This window comes from Pyrus communis, chromosome 9 (genome assembly GCF_041283825.1).
Source record: "Pyrus communis isolate YQ-2024b chromosome 9, ASM4128382v1, whole genome shotgun sequence".
NCBI lineage: Eukaryota > Viridiplantae > Streptophyta > Magnoliopsida > Rosales > Rosaceae > Pyrus > Pyrus communis.
Window position 1 is genome coordinate 7365268 of NC_142573.1, and position 15971 is coordinate 7381238.

At 35.3% G+C, this 15971-nt stretch overlaps 1 long non-coding RNA gene across 2 annotated transcripts; it reads right to left on the minus strand.

Moving 5' to 3' along the window:
• Positions 1 to 13154: 13154 nt before the first annotated feature.
• Positions 13155 to 15569, minus strand: LOC148694151 (uncharacterized). 2 transcript variants are annotated; one of them, XR_015966298.1, is made up of 3 exons: positions 15206 to 15569; positions 13614 to 14628; positions 13155 to 13508 (listed from the first exon to the last, which is right to left on the minus strand). It is a non-coding gene; the product is annotated as an uncharacterized LOC148694151 (long non-coding RNA). The 2 variants fall into 2 exon arrangements; XR_015966299.1 differs by having other exon boundaries at positions 15190 to 15569.
• Positions 15570 to 15971: the final 402 nt, after the last annotated feature.

Sequence of the window (15971 nt, forward strand, 5' to 3'; positions counted from 1 at the left end):
ATTACAAACTCGATCGTTTAGTTTTATCTATACGCTCGTTTGATCTTAAAAAATGCGAACGTAATTCTTTTAGTAGATTAAATCAGGTGATCGCCATCACTTGAAGACTTGAAGTCAAGTCGTCGTTTGCATATGTGACTCATCTCAACGCTTATTTATCTTTTTAATACATGTTCTAATTCTGTGTATATATACTCCTTAACTCAATTTATTTTTTGTTACACTTATTTATCTAATGTTAATGACTTGAGTTGAAGTTCGTCCATGTAGTAGGATTTACTATGTATACACGCAATTTATTCATAGTACGTGAATATTAATTAATTGAGTTTTTAATTTGAGGTTAGTGTTTTATTTTCTCGAGCTTTGCACACATAACAATCAATTAGTTGTCACTCCTACTAATAAAAATGTTACTGAGGCTACTATCTCTTTCACAAACAGAGTAGCTTTTGTTCCACTAATCATGGGCATGAGGTCTTGTGAACCAGATTATAAGCCACTGATCATCAACATAAACGTTCTTGTAAAGCCAACCATGCATTCAAAGTGACAGGCCGACGAATCGATGGATGTCTTTCGAAGCTAGCTAATATCCTATTCAGCACTTAACACAAATTTTTGGGTGCGCACAATATTAATTATATATTGCAGGATGTAACATGATTAATTTTATAAAAAATTAGATTTTAATATTTAAATAAGATAAAGTTTAGAAAAATATCTTATACAAGATTAAAATTTGATTTTAGTTCTTAGATTTTATTTAATGTCAGCATATATATTTAATGTTTCTCTGTTTTATTTATAATTTTTAATTCTCGAAATTATTAGGTAGTACCGTACTACCACATCAGCATATGATACTTCCACTTAAAAGTTGACACATGTACAATTGTAATACTGCTGGGATTAAAGCTTATTTTAACATAAAAAATGAAATTTAAAAAATAAATAAAAACTTGAAGAAAATAAAATACCCATAACCACCTCCATTCCTACGTATTCTTAGTGCAGTTCTCCAGAATTCCACCCCTTGCTCTGAGGCTGCCGCCCCTTTTGATCTCTTCCCCAGACTTCAACAAGTTCTTTACCCGATAAATTACAATTACAAATAACCATTAGTTTAGACAGGTAATTAGAAAAAAGGGTCATGCCCTTCCAATTCATTGCCAGATTGCGAAATGCAGCACCAAAATCATCAATAGGGTTCTCATCTATTGAAAGTTATCATTATTCTCTTCGACCCTGATATTTGATAGAGAGTTGTAGAGAGAGAAAGAGGTCGAAGAAGAAAGGGAAAGTCAACAACGGCAGCGATGGCTGCAGAATTATTTTCATTTTTCATTTTTTTTTTGAAAATTTTATTTTGTAAGTATAAAATAAATATTTATTCCAACTGTAAATAAGTTGTATACATGGCAAATTTTGAGTGGAAGTATCACAACTGTCGTGGTGATACAATACCACTCTATAATTTCTCCTCATTATGGTAAGTATCTTATATAAGAAAATATTTTCGTAGTGATTTTTCGGTACACGTATGATTTTTCGTAGTGATTATTTAACCATTCATATACATAAAATAAATAAACAATTCATTATGAATATGCTACTTGTTACTATAAACGTTGATTGGCTTTCATGAATGAATGACTAAAAGATCTCTGAATTGAAGGATTTTTGCAGATATGATTATGATAAAGAGGATAAACAGTTTCGATATGATGTTTGTACAATGAAGATACGTTAATCGTAAGTGAGGGGACAAGCATTATCCAAAAAGGTGTGTGATAATACTTGTACTCCTTGGGAGATGAGCTCATTCTCCCACTTACAAATAGGGGTGTGCTATCCACACAGTCCATTTTACTTTTCACACACCCTTGATAATTTATGTCAGTTGATCTTCTTCAATTTCTCCGATCCGACGGTGGAAAATTAAAAAGGTGTGTGAGAAGTAAAATGGAGTGTGTGGATATCACACCCCTACAAATAAAGCATCTTAACCGTATCAGCCAATTGTTCTCAGTTGAAGTCAAGCTATTAAGGCCAAATTTGTCTTGTCCCACATGATAAGGCATCGCCAATTAGTAATTACCATTCATGTTCTTCTCCGGCCACAGTAACAAAGGGCTAAAGCCCCATCGAAACCCGAAATTACGTACTCCTTTGATGGACAACAATTACTCGTCCCTTCTCCTTCTTACGTCCAAGATGCCGCCATTGGATAAACAAAAGAATATGCAGGAGCAGACTTGTTAATCGCAAAACCATTCCTTGGATTGCAACAAGGCAGAGCACTTATCCATAGAGTCAAGTCGATTCTATGGATGAAACAGTCGAGCTAGCTAGTAGGTTTAATTCTGTGTTTATCACGCTAAGTTCTGTCGGCGTAAGTATTTTCATTCGATCAGTCATCAATCGATTATCACCAGAAATATTCTAGTCATGCTCAACATGCATTCGAGTCTTACAAATTGTTTTCTGTCCATTTTCAGTACTTATTTTTGGTTGCACAAACAAAATGTAGATTATGCCAACAAAATTTTAATTTTGAGATATGATACAAACATCCCTACTTTGCGTCTAATATTTTACAGACACCAAGCCATTTATAAAGTTTGGAAGAAAAAAAAAAAGTTACATTATACGTGTTCAATTTCCATACACTAGCCTTCATGCACATGCTCACGAGCGTGCATAATGCATTTTTTGAATCACGGCATGCTACGCATGACTTACATGTTTTAAATATATTTATATGCGTAAATTGACAAAAGAAAAGTCAAATATTTGAAGTAAATGAATAATCTTAGGTCATGCTAGAAGAAACCCCTCATAAATCAATTAAAGCAGATGAATCCATGTAATAAAAATCAGTCTCTATTGAATTTATATTAAGAATAGAGAAAATAATATTTAATAAACAACTGATTTAATCACATTATTGCTAGCCCATTGTGACGCTAAGCCCACCCCCTCCCCCTTAGTGTAGATAATATCGTTTGTTCAAAAAAAATAAAAAATAAACAACTGATTGAATGACATTATTGCTAGCCCATTGTGAGGCTAAGCCCACCCCCTCCCTCTTAGTGTAGATAATATCATTTGTTCAAAAAAAAAAAAAAACAATCATTTGACAACTAATTTATTCACATTATTATCTGCGTGCGAAATACCTTTCTTATAACCAGCATTACAGCTTCCTAAGATGAAAATTGCATTATTCCAACTTGGAACTTGTCACTTTTGTTGACTTAAAAAGTAAACGGTATGATTTTTCCTTTATTTTAGGTCATGTGTCAATGAGTACCCCACCATTTAGAGTCTAGACAACCCTTTTTCTAATTATTACATTGTTTTGTTAATTTTAAATGAATGTCTCACTCCATAACTTGAAGACCGTTCTTCAAATAAACAAAACACATCAATCAGGATACTCATGTATATAAATAGTTGATTTTTCAAACTTGTTGAAATTTGATTAGTTCAACTTTCTCATTTTTTGAAATTTCTATGGAAGAATAATCCTCCGGATGCCAAAAAATCTTTTGGTATAGCTAACTGATACGACAATCTTCATTTCTAACTTATATTTTTGACTGATACGAAAATCTTGTGGTATAGCTAACTGATACGACAATCTCATTTTTGACTGTTAGGTATCCCGGATCCATGAAGTTTCTTGATTCACCAAGCACCCACGCACGTCCAACTACAACCAAACTATTGTGTTTAGTTTATGATTCACTAGCCTTCATGCACGCGCATGAGCGCGTGCAGAAGGCATTTTTCTGAATCACGGTATGCTACGCGTGACTTACACGTTTTAAATGTATTTATATTCGTAAATTGACTAAAGAAAAGTCAAATATTTAAAGTAAATGAATAATCTTAGATCATGCTAGAAGAAACCCCTCATAAATCAATTAAAGCAGCTGAATCCACATAATGAAATCGGTCTCTATTGAATTTATATTAAGAATAAAGAAAACAATATTTAATAAACAACTGATTGAATCACATAATTGAGGAGAATGTTTGTGGTGACAGTCAAAGGTGTGTAATTTGGTTCCAACAAAGACTTTAAGCCTGAAAAGTGGGAGAAACCAAAGGTAGATGGATTAGCATTTTAGCAATATGAATTAATGGAACAGTATGAGTGGAACATGAGTTCAGCTTGATAAACACCAAAGAAATTAATGGAAGAGTCCATGCATTATGCATACGACTAGAAGGGAGATGGAAGAGGAGGGGAAATCAAATATACTTTCAACAAATTTTGTTCAATATAGATCACCTATTTGGTTAATAAGATCCAAATGGTTTATACATCCTTTCCAAGGGGCACAGATCGATAGATTGCCTTTCTTACTTTAAAAATCTTTCTTCACTTGTAAAATATTTTAAGTTCGACTAACATAAATGACGTTGATTCTCCACAATTATGGGAGGGAAATACTAAGGAGACTCTCTCAAAAATGGGACTTTTAATAAACTCTCTGTCACCTCACAGTTTAATCAATTCCCGTGCCAACATTATAAAACATTGTGCTAAAAATATAAGGTGGCAGACAGTTCATGAAGAGCCATCGACTTCCCTTAGCATTTCTCTTATGTGAGAGCCATAGACTTCAATTTAAACATAAAACAAAATTGCCATGGTAATGGAGTGGCAGTGGTCAAAATTTACTTTTTGTATATTGTTTAATTTTGCTGTTACTCGATGCTACTCAATTATTTTTCTCTTGTATGGACTCAGAAACTTCCCCACGATGACAAAAAAAGTTGTCATTTTTCCAAATTTCATCATTCATCGAGAAAATATGATTCAAGACTATAAGACTTAATTAATCAGTAGGACTAACACTCTCAAGGGATTAGTGTTTGTCGTTATAGTCAAGGGCGTATAATTTGGTTCAAGACTTTACCAAAGGTAGATAGATTAGCATTTTAGCAATATGAATTAGTGGAAAAGTATTAGTGGAACATGAGTTCAGCCTAGCGTCAGAAGGGAGATGGTATGGAAGAGGTGGGGAAAGGAACCGACTCCGATGAGAGCTCCAATTACCGTTTTAATTTTTTTTTTTACAACTTTAAAATGGAAACTTCGTCATTCATCCGAGTATCTGTTGTTCATGTGATGGTGTTGAGTGCGATAAAGAGTCTGGCCATGTCATTGGCCTTGAACTCGGCAGCTGTTGTCTCTATGGTTTTATCAACTGCAACAGTAGCCACTTCCGACTTGTGCACTTGCAGAGGCTTGATCTCTCAGATAACCACTTCAATTTGTCTCAAATACCATCAAGATTAGGCCGTGACCTTACTATATTTGGCATCGGAAATCTTCGTTTCTTAACTATATTTGGCATCTACTATTGTAATTTTGATCCCAATGTTCCATCTTCACTCAGAAACCTAACTCAGCTCTTTTACCTTAACATTTCTTCATTTTATGGTCGCTTGTATTGGCCTGGAAAAGACATTTTCACAAAGACAGACCAATCGTTAGCATCTGATTATTCCAGTTCTTGGGTTGGAAAGCTAACCAAACTTGATCATTTGGGCCTTGCGCATACCAACTTAACGGGAAAATTCCCATGTTCTCTTGCTAACTTGTCTCAACTTACAGAACTAGACTTGGGTTCTAATTGGGAAGCTTGCAACTAACCATGAGTTCCCAAACTTGTGCATCATTGATCTACCTCACAATGCTTTTTCCGGTATGTTGCCCTCTAACTACTTGGAGAACTGGAATTTCATGAAATTTGTTAATGAAACCAATCAAACTTATTTTCAAGTCTCTTCGACCGATGCAACTAATGCCACTTATATCTATCAATACAAGATCACAATTCTTGCCAAGGGGGTTGAGTTGAAATATTTGAAGACCTCTTATCTTCTGAGACTTATAGATCTATTATCACACCCTGATCCCGACATACGTCTAAGATCGACACGTGACATCACCACATTGCTATTTATCTATCAAGTCTCGCCTCTGAGACAAGACCACAACACAATCAATGATTTAACCATGCAGTCATTTTCTTTTATTTTATGGCTGCATCTAACTTTAGCGTTAGACTGCCTACGTACCCTAAAAAGGGATCAAGCCATTCGTAGTTCACCAGTTCAATAAACTCCTATGACTACTGCAAGACATTACTACATACATGTAATTAGAATAACTATTAAAAACTGTATGTTTTCTTTGTATAGCTTGTCTAGGCAAATGAGACAAATATACATATACATCAACTTGATTTTGGTTTCAGTATAGGCATGCGTATAGATATTTATGTTTAATGGGACATCATTCTACCATTTAAGCAAACAACATGATACGTGTAAAGGTGAAGAACTTAATCGAATAGTAATCACACCACATTGGATCTGTCGACTATTGATATCTATACCAGCCATGACATTACTATAGGTAATTTCCCAACCTTAAAACAAGGCAAACAATATTTTTATTATAACTTTAATACGGGGCTTTGCACTTGGCTTTGCCCTTATACCAACATTCACCAAAGTGCAGTTTGTTGCAGGTTTTACAAGCCTCTTTTTGTGCCTTCCCTGTTACCATTGTGTTTCACAATTCACCAAATTGTCACTAGTCTTAAAACTACATTTCTTATCATAGTTCTTCCAAAACTTCATCTCCTTAGAATTACTAGCTTTTGAGCTTTCTCTAGACTGTAATTTTAGGATAGAAAATGCACTTTTGGTCATTCCTCCTTCAGCATGCTTAATCAGTCTTAGCCCAAAACCCTTGAGTGTTGCAACAACCTCAGGAGCTCATACAAATTTTTAGTCCACTCAAGCACAAACACTATATTATCATAGGTCCTAGTGAGATTGCCCTTCTTACTCTGAAAATCTTTCTTTCACTTAAAAAAGATTACATGTTCAACTAACATGAATGACGTTGATTTCTCTACAATTATGGGAGAGCCATAGAATTCCCTTTAATTATAAACCAAATTGCCTTGATAATGGAGTGGCGGTGATAGAAGTTATTTATTTATTTATTTATTTTTTGGCAAATTATTTAATGGTTTATTTTTAGTTACGACTCTGGAACTCGATTTCATCTTACTTTGCTTCATATAATTCAAAAGTAGCAACTTTGCTCCCTGAAACTCAAAAGTCACTCGACTTTGCCCCCTCGAACTCGATTTTGATTCCATTTTACCTCCTGAAACTTGAAAGTCGTTTCCATAAAACTCAAAATTCGCTCCACGTTGTCTTAGATCTATTAATTTCTTATGTGGTTGATTTGTGTGCACCAGGCTAATCAATTTCATTTTCATATTTTTCATCTCTTTAATTTCTTTTAAACATAATATTGTCTGATTGTTGAATATATGTTAACGTATAGTGGAAATTTATAATCAAATTTATTGCACATGTGGCATAGACTTATTGGGTGTTGGGTCCCACATATGTTTTAGAAGGCTACCTATAAGTTTAAAAGGAAGAAATAGCCCACAAGTCAAAGTGGAACGAATTCTGAGTTTCAGATAGTAAAGTGCAAGTTTTTAATTACAATGGGCAAAACGAGATCAAAATAAAGTTTTAGGAGGCATAGTTAAAAATGAGCTTATTTAATTTTTCTATTTCTCGATGTTACTCAATTGTTTTTTCTTTGTATAGATGCAAACACTTTGCCACGATGACGAAAAAAGTTATTATTTTTCAAATTTCATCATTCATCGAGTTGAGCAAAAATATGGTTCAAGAGTATAAGTCTTAATTAATAGTGGGACAAACACTAATCCCTCGACGAGAATGTTTGTGATGATAGTCAAGGGCGTGTAATTTGGTTCAAGCCTTAAAACCGGCACAAAACAAAGGCAAATAATTATTAATGTTATTGAGGAGAATGTTTGTGGTGACAGTCAAAGGTGTGTAATTTGGTTCCAACAAAGACTTTAAGCTTGAAAAGTGGGAGAAACCAAAGGTAGATGGATTAGCATTTTAGCAATATGAATTAATGGAAAAGTATGAGTGGAACATGAGTTCAGCTTGATAAACACCAAAGAAATTAACGGAAGAGTCCATGCATTATGCATACGACTAGAAGGGAGATGGAAGAGGAGGGGAAATCAAAATATACTTTCAACAAATTTTGTTCAATATAGATCGCCTATTTGGTTAATAAGATCCAAATGGTTTATACATCCCTTCCAAGGGGCACAGATCGATAGATTGCCTTTCTTACTTTAAAAATCTTTCTTCACTTGTAAAATATTTTAAGTTCGACTAACATGAATGACGTTGATTCTCCACAATTATGAGAGGGAAATGCTAAGGAGACTATATCAAAAATGGAACTTTTAATAAACTCTCTGTCACCTTACAGTTTAATCAATTCCCGTGCCAACATTATAAAACATTGTGCTAAAAATATAAGGTGGCAGACAGTTCATGAAGAGCCATCGACTTCCCTTAGCATTTCTCTTATGTGAGAGCCATAGACTTCAATTTAAACATAAAACAAAATTGCCATGGTAATGGAGTGGCAGTGGTCAAAATTTACTTTTTGTATATTGTTTAATTTTGCTGTTACTCGATGCTACTCAATTATTTTTCCCTTGTATGGACTCAGAAACTTCCCCACGATGACGAAAAAAGTTGTCATTTTTCAAAATTTCATCATTCATCGAGAAAATATGATTCAAGACTATAAGACTTAATTAATCAGTAGGACTAACACTCTCAAGGGATTAGTGTTTGTCGTTATAGTCAAGGGCGTATAATTTGGTTCAAGACTTTACCAAAGGTAGATAGATTAGCATTTTAGCAATATGAGTTAGTGGAAAAGTATTAGTGAAACATGAGTTCAGCCTAGCGTCAGAAGGGAGATGGTATGGAAGAGGTGGGGAAAGGAACCGACTCCGATGAGAGCTCCAACTACCGTTTTAATTTTTTTTTTTTTTACAACTTTAAAATGGAAACTTCATCATTCATCAGAGTAACTGTTGTTCGTGTGATGGTGTTGAGTGCGATAAAGAGTCTGGCCACATCATTGGCCTGGAAAAGACATGGTCCCAATGAGTTTAAAAGGAAGAAATAGCCCACAAGTCAAAGTGGAACGAATTCTGAGTTTCAGATAGTAAAGTGCAAGTTTTTAATTACAATGGGCAAAACGAGATCAAAATAAAGTTTTAGGAGGCATAGTTAAAAATGAGCTTATTTAATTTTGCTATTTCTCGATGTTACTCAATTGTTTTTTCTTTGTATAGATACAAACACTTTGCCATGATGACGAAAAAAGTTATTATTTTTCAAATTTCATCATTCATCGAGTTGGGCAAAAATATGGTTCAAGATTATAAGTCTTAATTAATAGTGGGACAAACACTAATCCCTTGACGAGAATGTTTGTGATGATAGTCAAGGGCGTGTAATTTGGTTCAAGCCTTTAAACTGGTACAAAACAAAGGTAAATAATTATTAATGTTATTGAGGAGAATGTTTGAGGTGACAGTCAAAGGTGTGTAATTTGGTTCCAACAAAGACTTTAGGCCTGAAAAGTGGGAGAAACCAAAGGTAGATGGATTAGCATTTTAGTAATATGAATTAATGGAAAAGTATGAGTGGAACATGAGTTCAGCTTGATAAACACCAAGGAAATTAATGGAAGAGTCCATGCATTATGCATACGACTAGAAGGGAGATGGAAGAGGAGGGGAAATCAAATATACTTTCAACAAATTTTGTTCAATATAGATCGCCTATTTGGTTAATAAGATCCAAATGGTTTATACATCCCTTCGAAGGGGCACAGATCGATAGATTGCTTTTCTTACTTTAAAAATCTTTCTTCACTTGTAAAATATTTTAAGTTCGACTAACATGAATGACATTGATTCTCCACAATTATGGGAGGGAAATGCTAATGAGACTAACATGAATGACGTTAATAAACTCTCTGTCACCTCACAGTTTAATCAATTTTCGTGCCAACATTATAAAACATTGTGCTAAAAATATAAGATGGCAGACAGTTCATGAAGAGCCATCGACTTCCCTTAGTATTTCTCTTATGTGAGGGCCATAGACTTCCCTTTAAACATAAAACAAAATTGCCATGGTAATGGAGTGGCAGTGGTCAAAATTTACTTTTTGTATATTGTTTAATTTTGCTGTTACTCGATGCTACTCAATTATTTTTCCCTTGTATGGACTCAAAAACTTCCCCACGACGACGAAAAAAGTTGTCATTTTTCAAAATTTCATCATTCATTGAGAAAATATGATTCAAGACTATAAGACTTAATTAATCAGTAGGACTAACACTCTCAAGGGATTAGTGTTTGTCGTTATAGTCAAGGGGGTATAATTTGGTTCAAGACTTTACCAAAGGTAGGTAGTTTAGCATTTTAGCAATATGAATTAGTGGAAAAGTATTAGTGAAACATGAGTTCAGCCTAGCGTCAGAAGGGAGATGTATGGAAGAGGTGGGGAAAGGAACCGACTCCGATGAGAGCTCCAACTACCGTTTTAATTTTTTTTTTAATTTATTTTTATTTTTACAATTTTAAAATGGAAACTTCATCATTCATCAGAGTAACTGTTGTTCGGGTGATGGTGTTGAGTGCGATAAAGAGTCTGGCCATGTCATTGGCCTTGAACTCGGCAGCTGTTGTCTCTATGGTTTTATCAACTGCAACAGTAGCCTCTTCCGACTTGTGCACTTGCAAAGGCTTGATCTCTCAGATAACCACTTCAGTTTGTCTCAAATACCATCAAGATTAGGCCGTGACCTTACTATATTTGGCATCGGAAATCTTCGTTTCTTAACTATATTTGGCATCTACTATTGTAATTTTGATCCCAATGTTCCATCTTCACTCAGAAACCTAACTCAGCTCTTTTACCTTAACATTTCTTCATTTTATGGTCGCTTGTATTGGCCTGGAAAAGACATTTTCACAAAGACAGACCAATCGTTAGCATCTGATTATTCCAGGTCTTGGGTTGGAAAGCTAACCAAACTTGTTCATTTGGGCCTTGCGCATACCAACTTAACGGGAAAATTCCCATGTTTTCTTGCTAACTTGTCTCAACTTACAGAACTAGACTTGGGTTCTAATGAACAAACTGGTTAAATCCCATCTTGGGTTACAAGGAGTTTGACCCAATTAACTGATATGGACCTTTCCCTTAATTAAGTTGAGAGGATGAGTTGAATTTGTTCAGCCTTCCAACCTCAAGAGTTTAAAGGCACTTCGGTTATCGTTCAACCAATTTTCTCTGCAAATTAAACCCAATTGGAATGCTACTCTTCCAAGGTGTCAACTTCTGTGGTTGGATTCATGCAACTTAACAAAGTTTACTGAGTTTTTCTAAAACCAGGACGAGTTGTACAATCTTCACCTTTCTGACAACAATATTTATGGCCAAATACCAAAATGGTTCTGGATTGCATCTAGAGAACGTTGAATTTGGGTCTATCGAATAACTTCTTAACGGGCATCGAGTCATTTGACCAGAATCCACTCATTCTTCCATGGAAACATATGTTGTTTTTTGAAATGACGTCCAACTTGTTACAAGGTTCACTGCCAATTCCACCCCAATCAATCATGACTTATGATGTTGCAAACAATGATTATAAAATTAATCATTGACGGAGATATTCCTCAACTATGTCCAAATAAAAATAGTTTGAGGATGGTAGATTTTTGGCCCGTTGCACTCAGTTGGAGGAATTACCAGCGTTAAAGGCTCTCATTTTGGGTCATAATGAATTTCATGGAATAATTGGGAAGCTTGCAACTAACCATGAGTTCCCAAACATGTGCATCATTGATCTATCTCACAATGCTTTTTCCGGTATGTTGCCTTCTAACTACTTGGAGAACTGGAATTTCATGAAATTTGTTAATGAAACCAATCAAACTTATTTTCAAGTCTCTTCGACCAACGCAACTAATGCCACTTATATCTATCAATACAAGATCACAATTCTTGCCAAGGGGGTTGAGTTGAAATATTTGAAGACCTCTTATCTTCTGAGACTTATAGATCTATTATCACACCCTGATCCCGACATACGTCTAAGATCGACACGTGACATCACCACATTCCTATTTATCTATCATGTCTTGCCTCTGAGACAAGACCACAACACAATCAATGATTTAACCATGCAGTCATTTTCTTTTATTTTATGGCTGCATCTAACTTTAGCGTTAGACTGCCTACGTACCCTAAGAAGGGATCAAACCATTCGTAGTTCACCAGTTCAATAAACTCCTATGACTACTGCAAGACATTAATACATACATGTAATCAGAATAACTATTAAAAACTGTATGCTTTCTTTGTATAGCTTGTCTAGGCAAATGAGACATATATACATATAATAGCTTCAGAACGTGAATCATCAACTTGATTTTGGTTTCAGTATAGGCATGCGTATAGATATTTTTGTTTAATGGGACATCATTCTACCATTTAAGCAAACAACATGATACGTGTAAAGGTGAAGAACTTAATCGAATAGTAATCACACCACATTGGATCTGTCAACTATTGATATCTATACCAGCCATGACATTACTAACCAATATACTTTAGATATAATTGTAATCAACTACTATAAGCATACCCCTTTCAAATCGTATACCAAAATACAAACCCAATAGTACATATAAAAGCAATAATATAACTATAATCTAATAATAACTAGCTGGACTAGTTATAGCAAATAAAATGGTTCGTTAGAACTAATCTAATTGGAGTATATAATGAAATTGAGCGAGGAAGATACGTATAATTTGATATATTGGCAGATAAAACTAGCTGCCTACATTTTCTCTGTATAAGTAGTTATGTATTTAGCATATAATAGTTTGAAAGCAACCACCTCACATAGAATCCAGTATATTTATAACTTCACTAAATTTGATAACATTTATTTGCACTAGTTAATCAAATAAGCATGCCAAACAAACCACAAGAACCTGACCTGCCATATGAAATTGGTCTTGAATTCAGAACATAGTTATATTCAACTAGAGAATAGGTACAATGTTTGATATCAAGGAACTAGTTCTCAGGCCATAGAATAACATGCAATCCCTAAACGATAACATTCGAATAATTATTCGTAACTAGTAATAAATCAAAGATCAAAACCAAGAGTCATATACTACTCTAGTAATAGCATTGTCCAATCAAGTATTTAGCATCAGCATCTGACAATGCCATGGGAAAATATAGAACCACTTAGTAGTTTTAGAACTCTAATTATCTACACAAACCTAGGCTACAACACATACAAATTCAGCATTGTTCTTCAGGGGTAGGACAAATATGGCACACAAAATATTCAAATATATCTGGCCTCGATTCTGTAATAACATTAATACTTATAAAACAAACCCAACTCTTACATTTCTAAAGAGAACCAAGTTGAGGTTAGGAGTTCAAGGTTCTTCCCTAAATATGCAACCAATCCTTATTGCCCAGTTCCGATTCAACTCCTAAGCAATACAAAGAGTATCATGTCAAATATTCATACAGAATACCAAATTCAAATTCAAGAACTGATCCCAGAACTGAAAGTTAACAACTTGGGAAAAACTTACGCTAGAGGAGAGCCCACGGGGAAAGAATCATTATTTTCACTTGGGTCGAGGCCAGGTTCCAGCGGGTTCGGCCGAAATCGGAGGAAAGTCGCCGGAAAACGCCAATATGTTTGGGCCTCGTTTTCTTTGTACACCCGTTTTCAAAGGGTGGGTATGGTATCAGATTGAAGACGGCTGTGCTACGAAAGTATAGCTTCCGGCCTCGTGTGATTTCATTATCGTATGAGGAAGTTATGATGAAAATAGTTTGTTAGGGGTGAAGTGAGCAAAGGAGGAGAAAGAAGAAAATGGCCTCGCCCCTTCCTTTTTCCCACACCAAATTCCCCTTCTCTCTTTTTCCCTTCTTTCTTTTCTCGATGGTTCTCCACCCTTCCTCTCTTTCTTATTTTATTATTATTATTTTATTCTATTATTAATATTTGATCAAATCGGATTAATAGTCTCCTTGATGATAAGGTATTGGAGGATTGTGATAAAAAAATTAGGATTTCAACCTTGATGAAGATTATTAGCAAAATTAACCCAAAAAACAAACTTATGTTAAACTCAGTTAAGTATAAGGATAAAAATGTCCAACCACACTTTATTTCTGCTTGCCTTCTCTTCCTCTCTCTGTGTCTGTGTAATTATACCTCCACGGTGCAATGCAAGGCCACGATCGGATCAACATGTGTCTCCTCGCGAGCTGATCGTCGAGGTCTTCTGGCAGCTTGACTCCAAGCCCAGCCGTGATGCCTGCTCCCTTGTCTGCAAGCGCTAGCTCGCCCTCGAGCGCCTCAGCAGCACCGCCCTCTGCATCGGCACCACTGGCAGCCCGGAAGGAAGAAGAAGAAGAGAGTGACGACAAATGACGACAGAAGAATTACATGTTTATGAAAAATTGCTTGCAGGCAGTGGCAGTGGCTGGCTGACTGTTTTTCTGCTTCTTCTTACAAGTTTATGAAAAATTGCTTGCAGGCAGTGGCAGTGGCTGGCTGACTGCTTTTCTTCTTCTTCTTCTTCTTCTTCGTCTCAGCTGAAGCAATTACCAAACCGGAGCATGAGATGGGATGAGAGAGATTCACCGATTCAGCGGCAGTAGCTTAAGTCTAGGTTTATTTTTTTGGAACAATTAACTTTTTTATATTTTGTTTGTTACTCTGGTTTACTCTTATACAATTCAAAAGAAAAACAAACGTCATAATGCCCTCCATATATTTATGTGTTTTACAGAGCTTACGATGGACTTGTGAATCTCAGCAGTGCAGAGTGAAGAAGGCACAACAAAAGACAAAAAGAGGGAAGAGAGAAGAAGGCTAAAAATAAAGAGTGGTTGGACACTTTTATCCCTACATTTAATTGAAGTTTAACAGAAATCTCACAAATTTGCTAATAACCTTCATCACAAGGGTTTAAATCCTAATTTTTTTTACTACAAGGGCAATTTTCTGAATATTTTATCACCACGGGGGCAATCCTTATTGCCCAGTTCGATTCAACTCCTAAACTATACAACGAGTATCATCTCAAATATTCATACAGAATACCAAATTCAAATTCAAATTCAAGAACTGATCCCAAAACTGAAAGTTAATACCTTGGGAAAAACTTACGCAATAGGAGAGCCCACGGGGAAAGAATCATTATTTTCACTTGGGTCGAGGCCAGGTTCCAGCGGGGTCGGCCGAAATCGGAGGAAAGTCGCCGGAAAACGTCCATATGTTTGGGCCTCGTTTTCTTTGTACACCCGTTTTCAAAGGGTGGGTATGGTATCAGATTGAAGACGGCTGTGTTACGAAAGTATAGCTTCCGGCCTCGTGTGATTTCATTATCGTATGAGGAAGTTATGTTGAAAATAGTTTGCAAGGGGTGAAGTGAGCAAAGGAGGAAGAAGAAGAAAATGGCCTCTCCCCTTCCGTTTTCCCTTCTTTCTTTTCTCGATGGTTCTCCACCCTTCCTCTCTTTCTTATTTTATTATTATTTTATTCTATCATTAATATTTTATATCCCGTGATATTATCTTTTTCCTCCACTTTAAATAAAATGATTGATACTTGTTTTTTAAAATCTTCCTGGTTCCAAGTTCTAATTTTCGCTACCATGTACTCAATCGTTTGTAATGATGAGTAATATACTAATTAATATCTCATACGTGTCCTGAATACTAAATAAATGAAAATTGACACATACCATCTAAGAGCATTTTGATCATTTAACATTTTTCAAAAAAATAAAATACAGTAAAATTATAGACGGGTTGTAACATCTATCAAGCAATAGACTTGAAGGAGAGATTCCAGTAGGTATCATTGGGAAATTAAGAGGCCTTCATTTGCTGAACCTCTCCAACAACACTCTTAGTGGTCTCATAACCTTGTC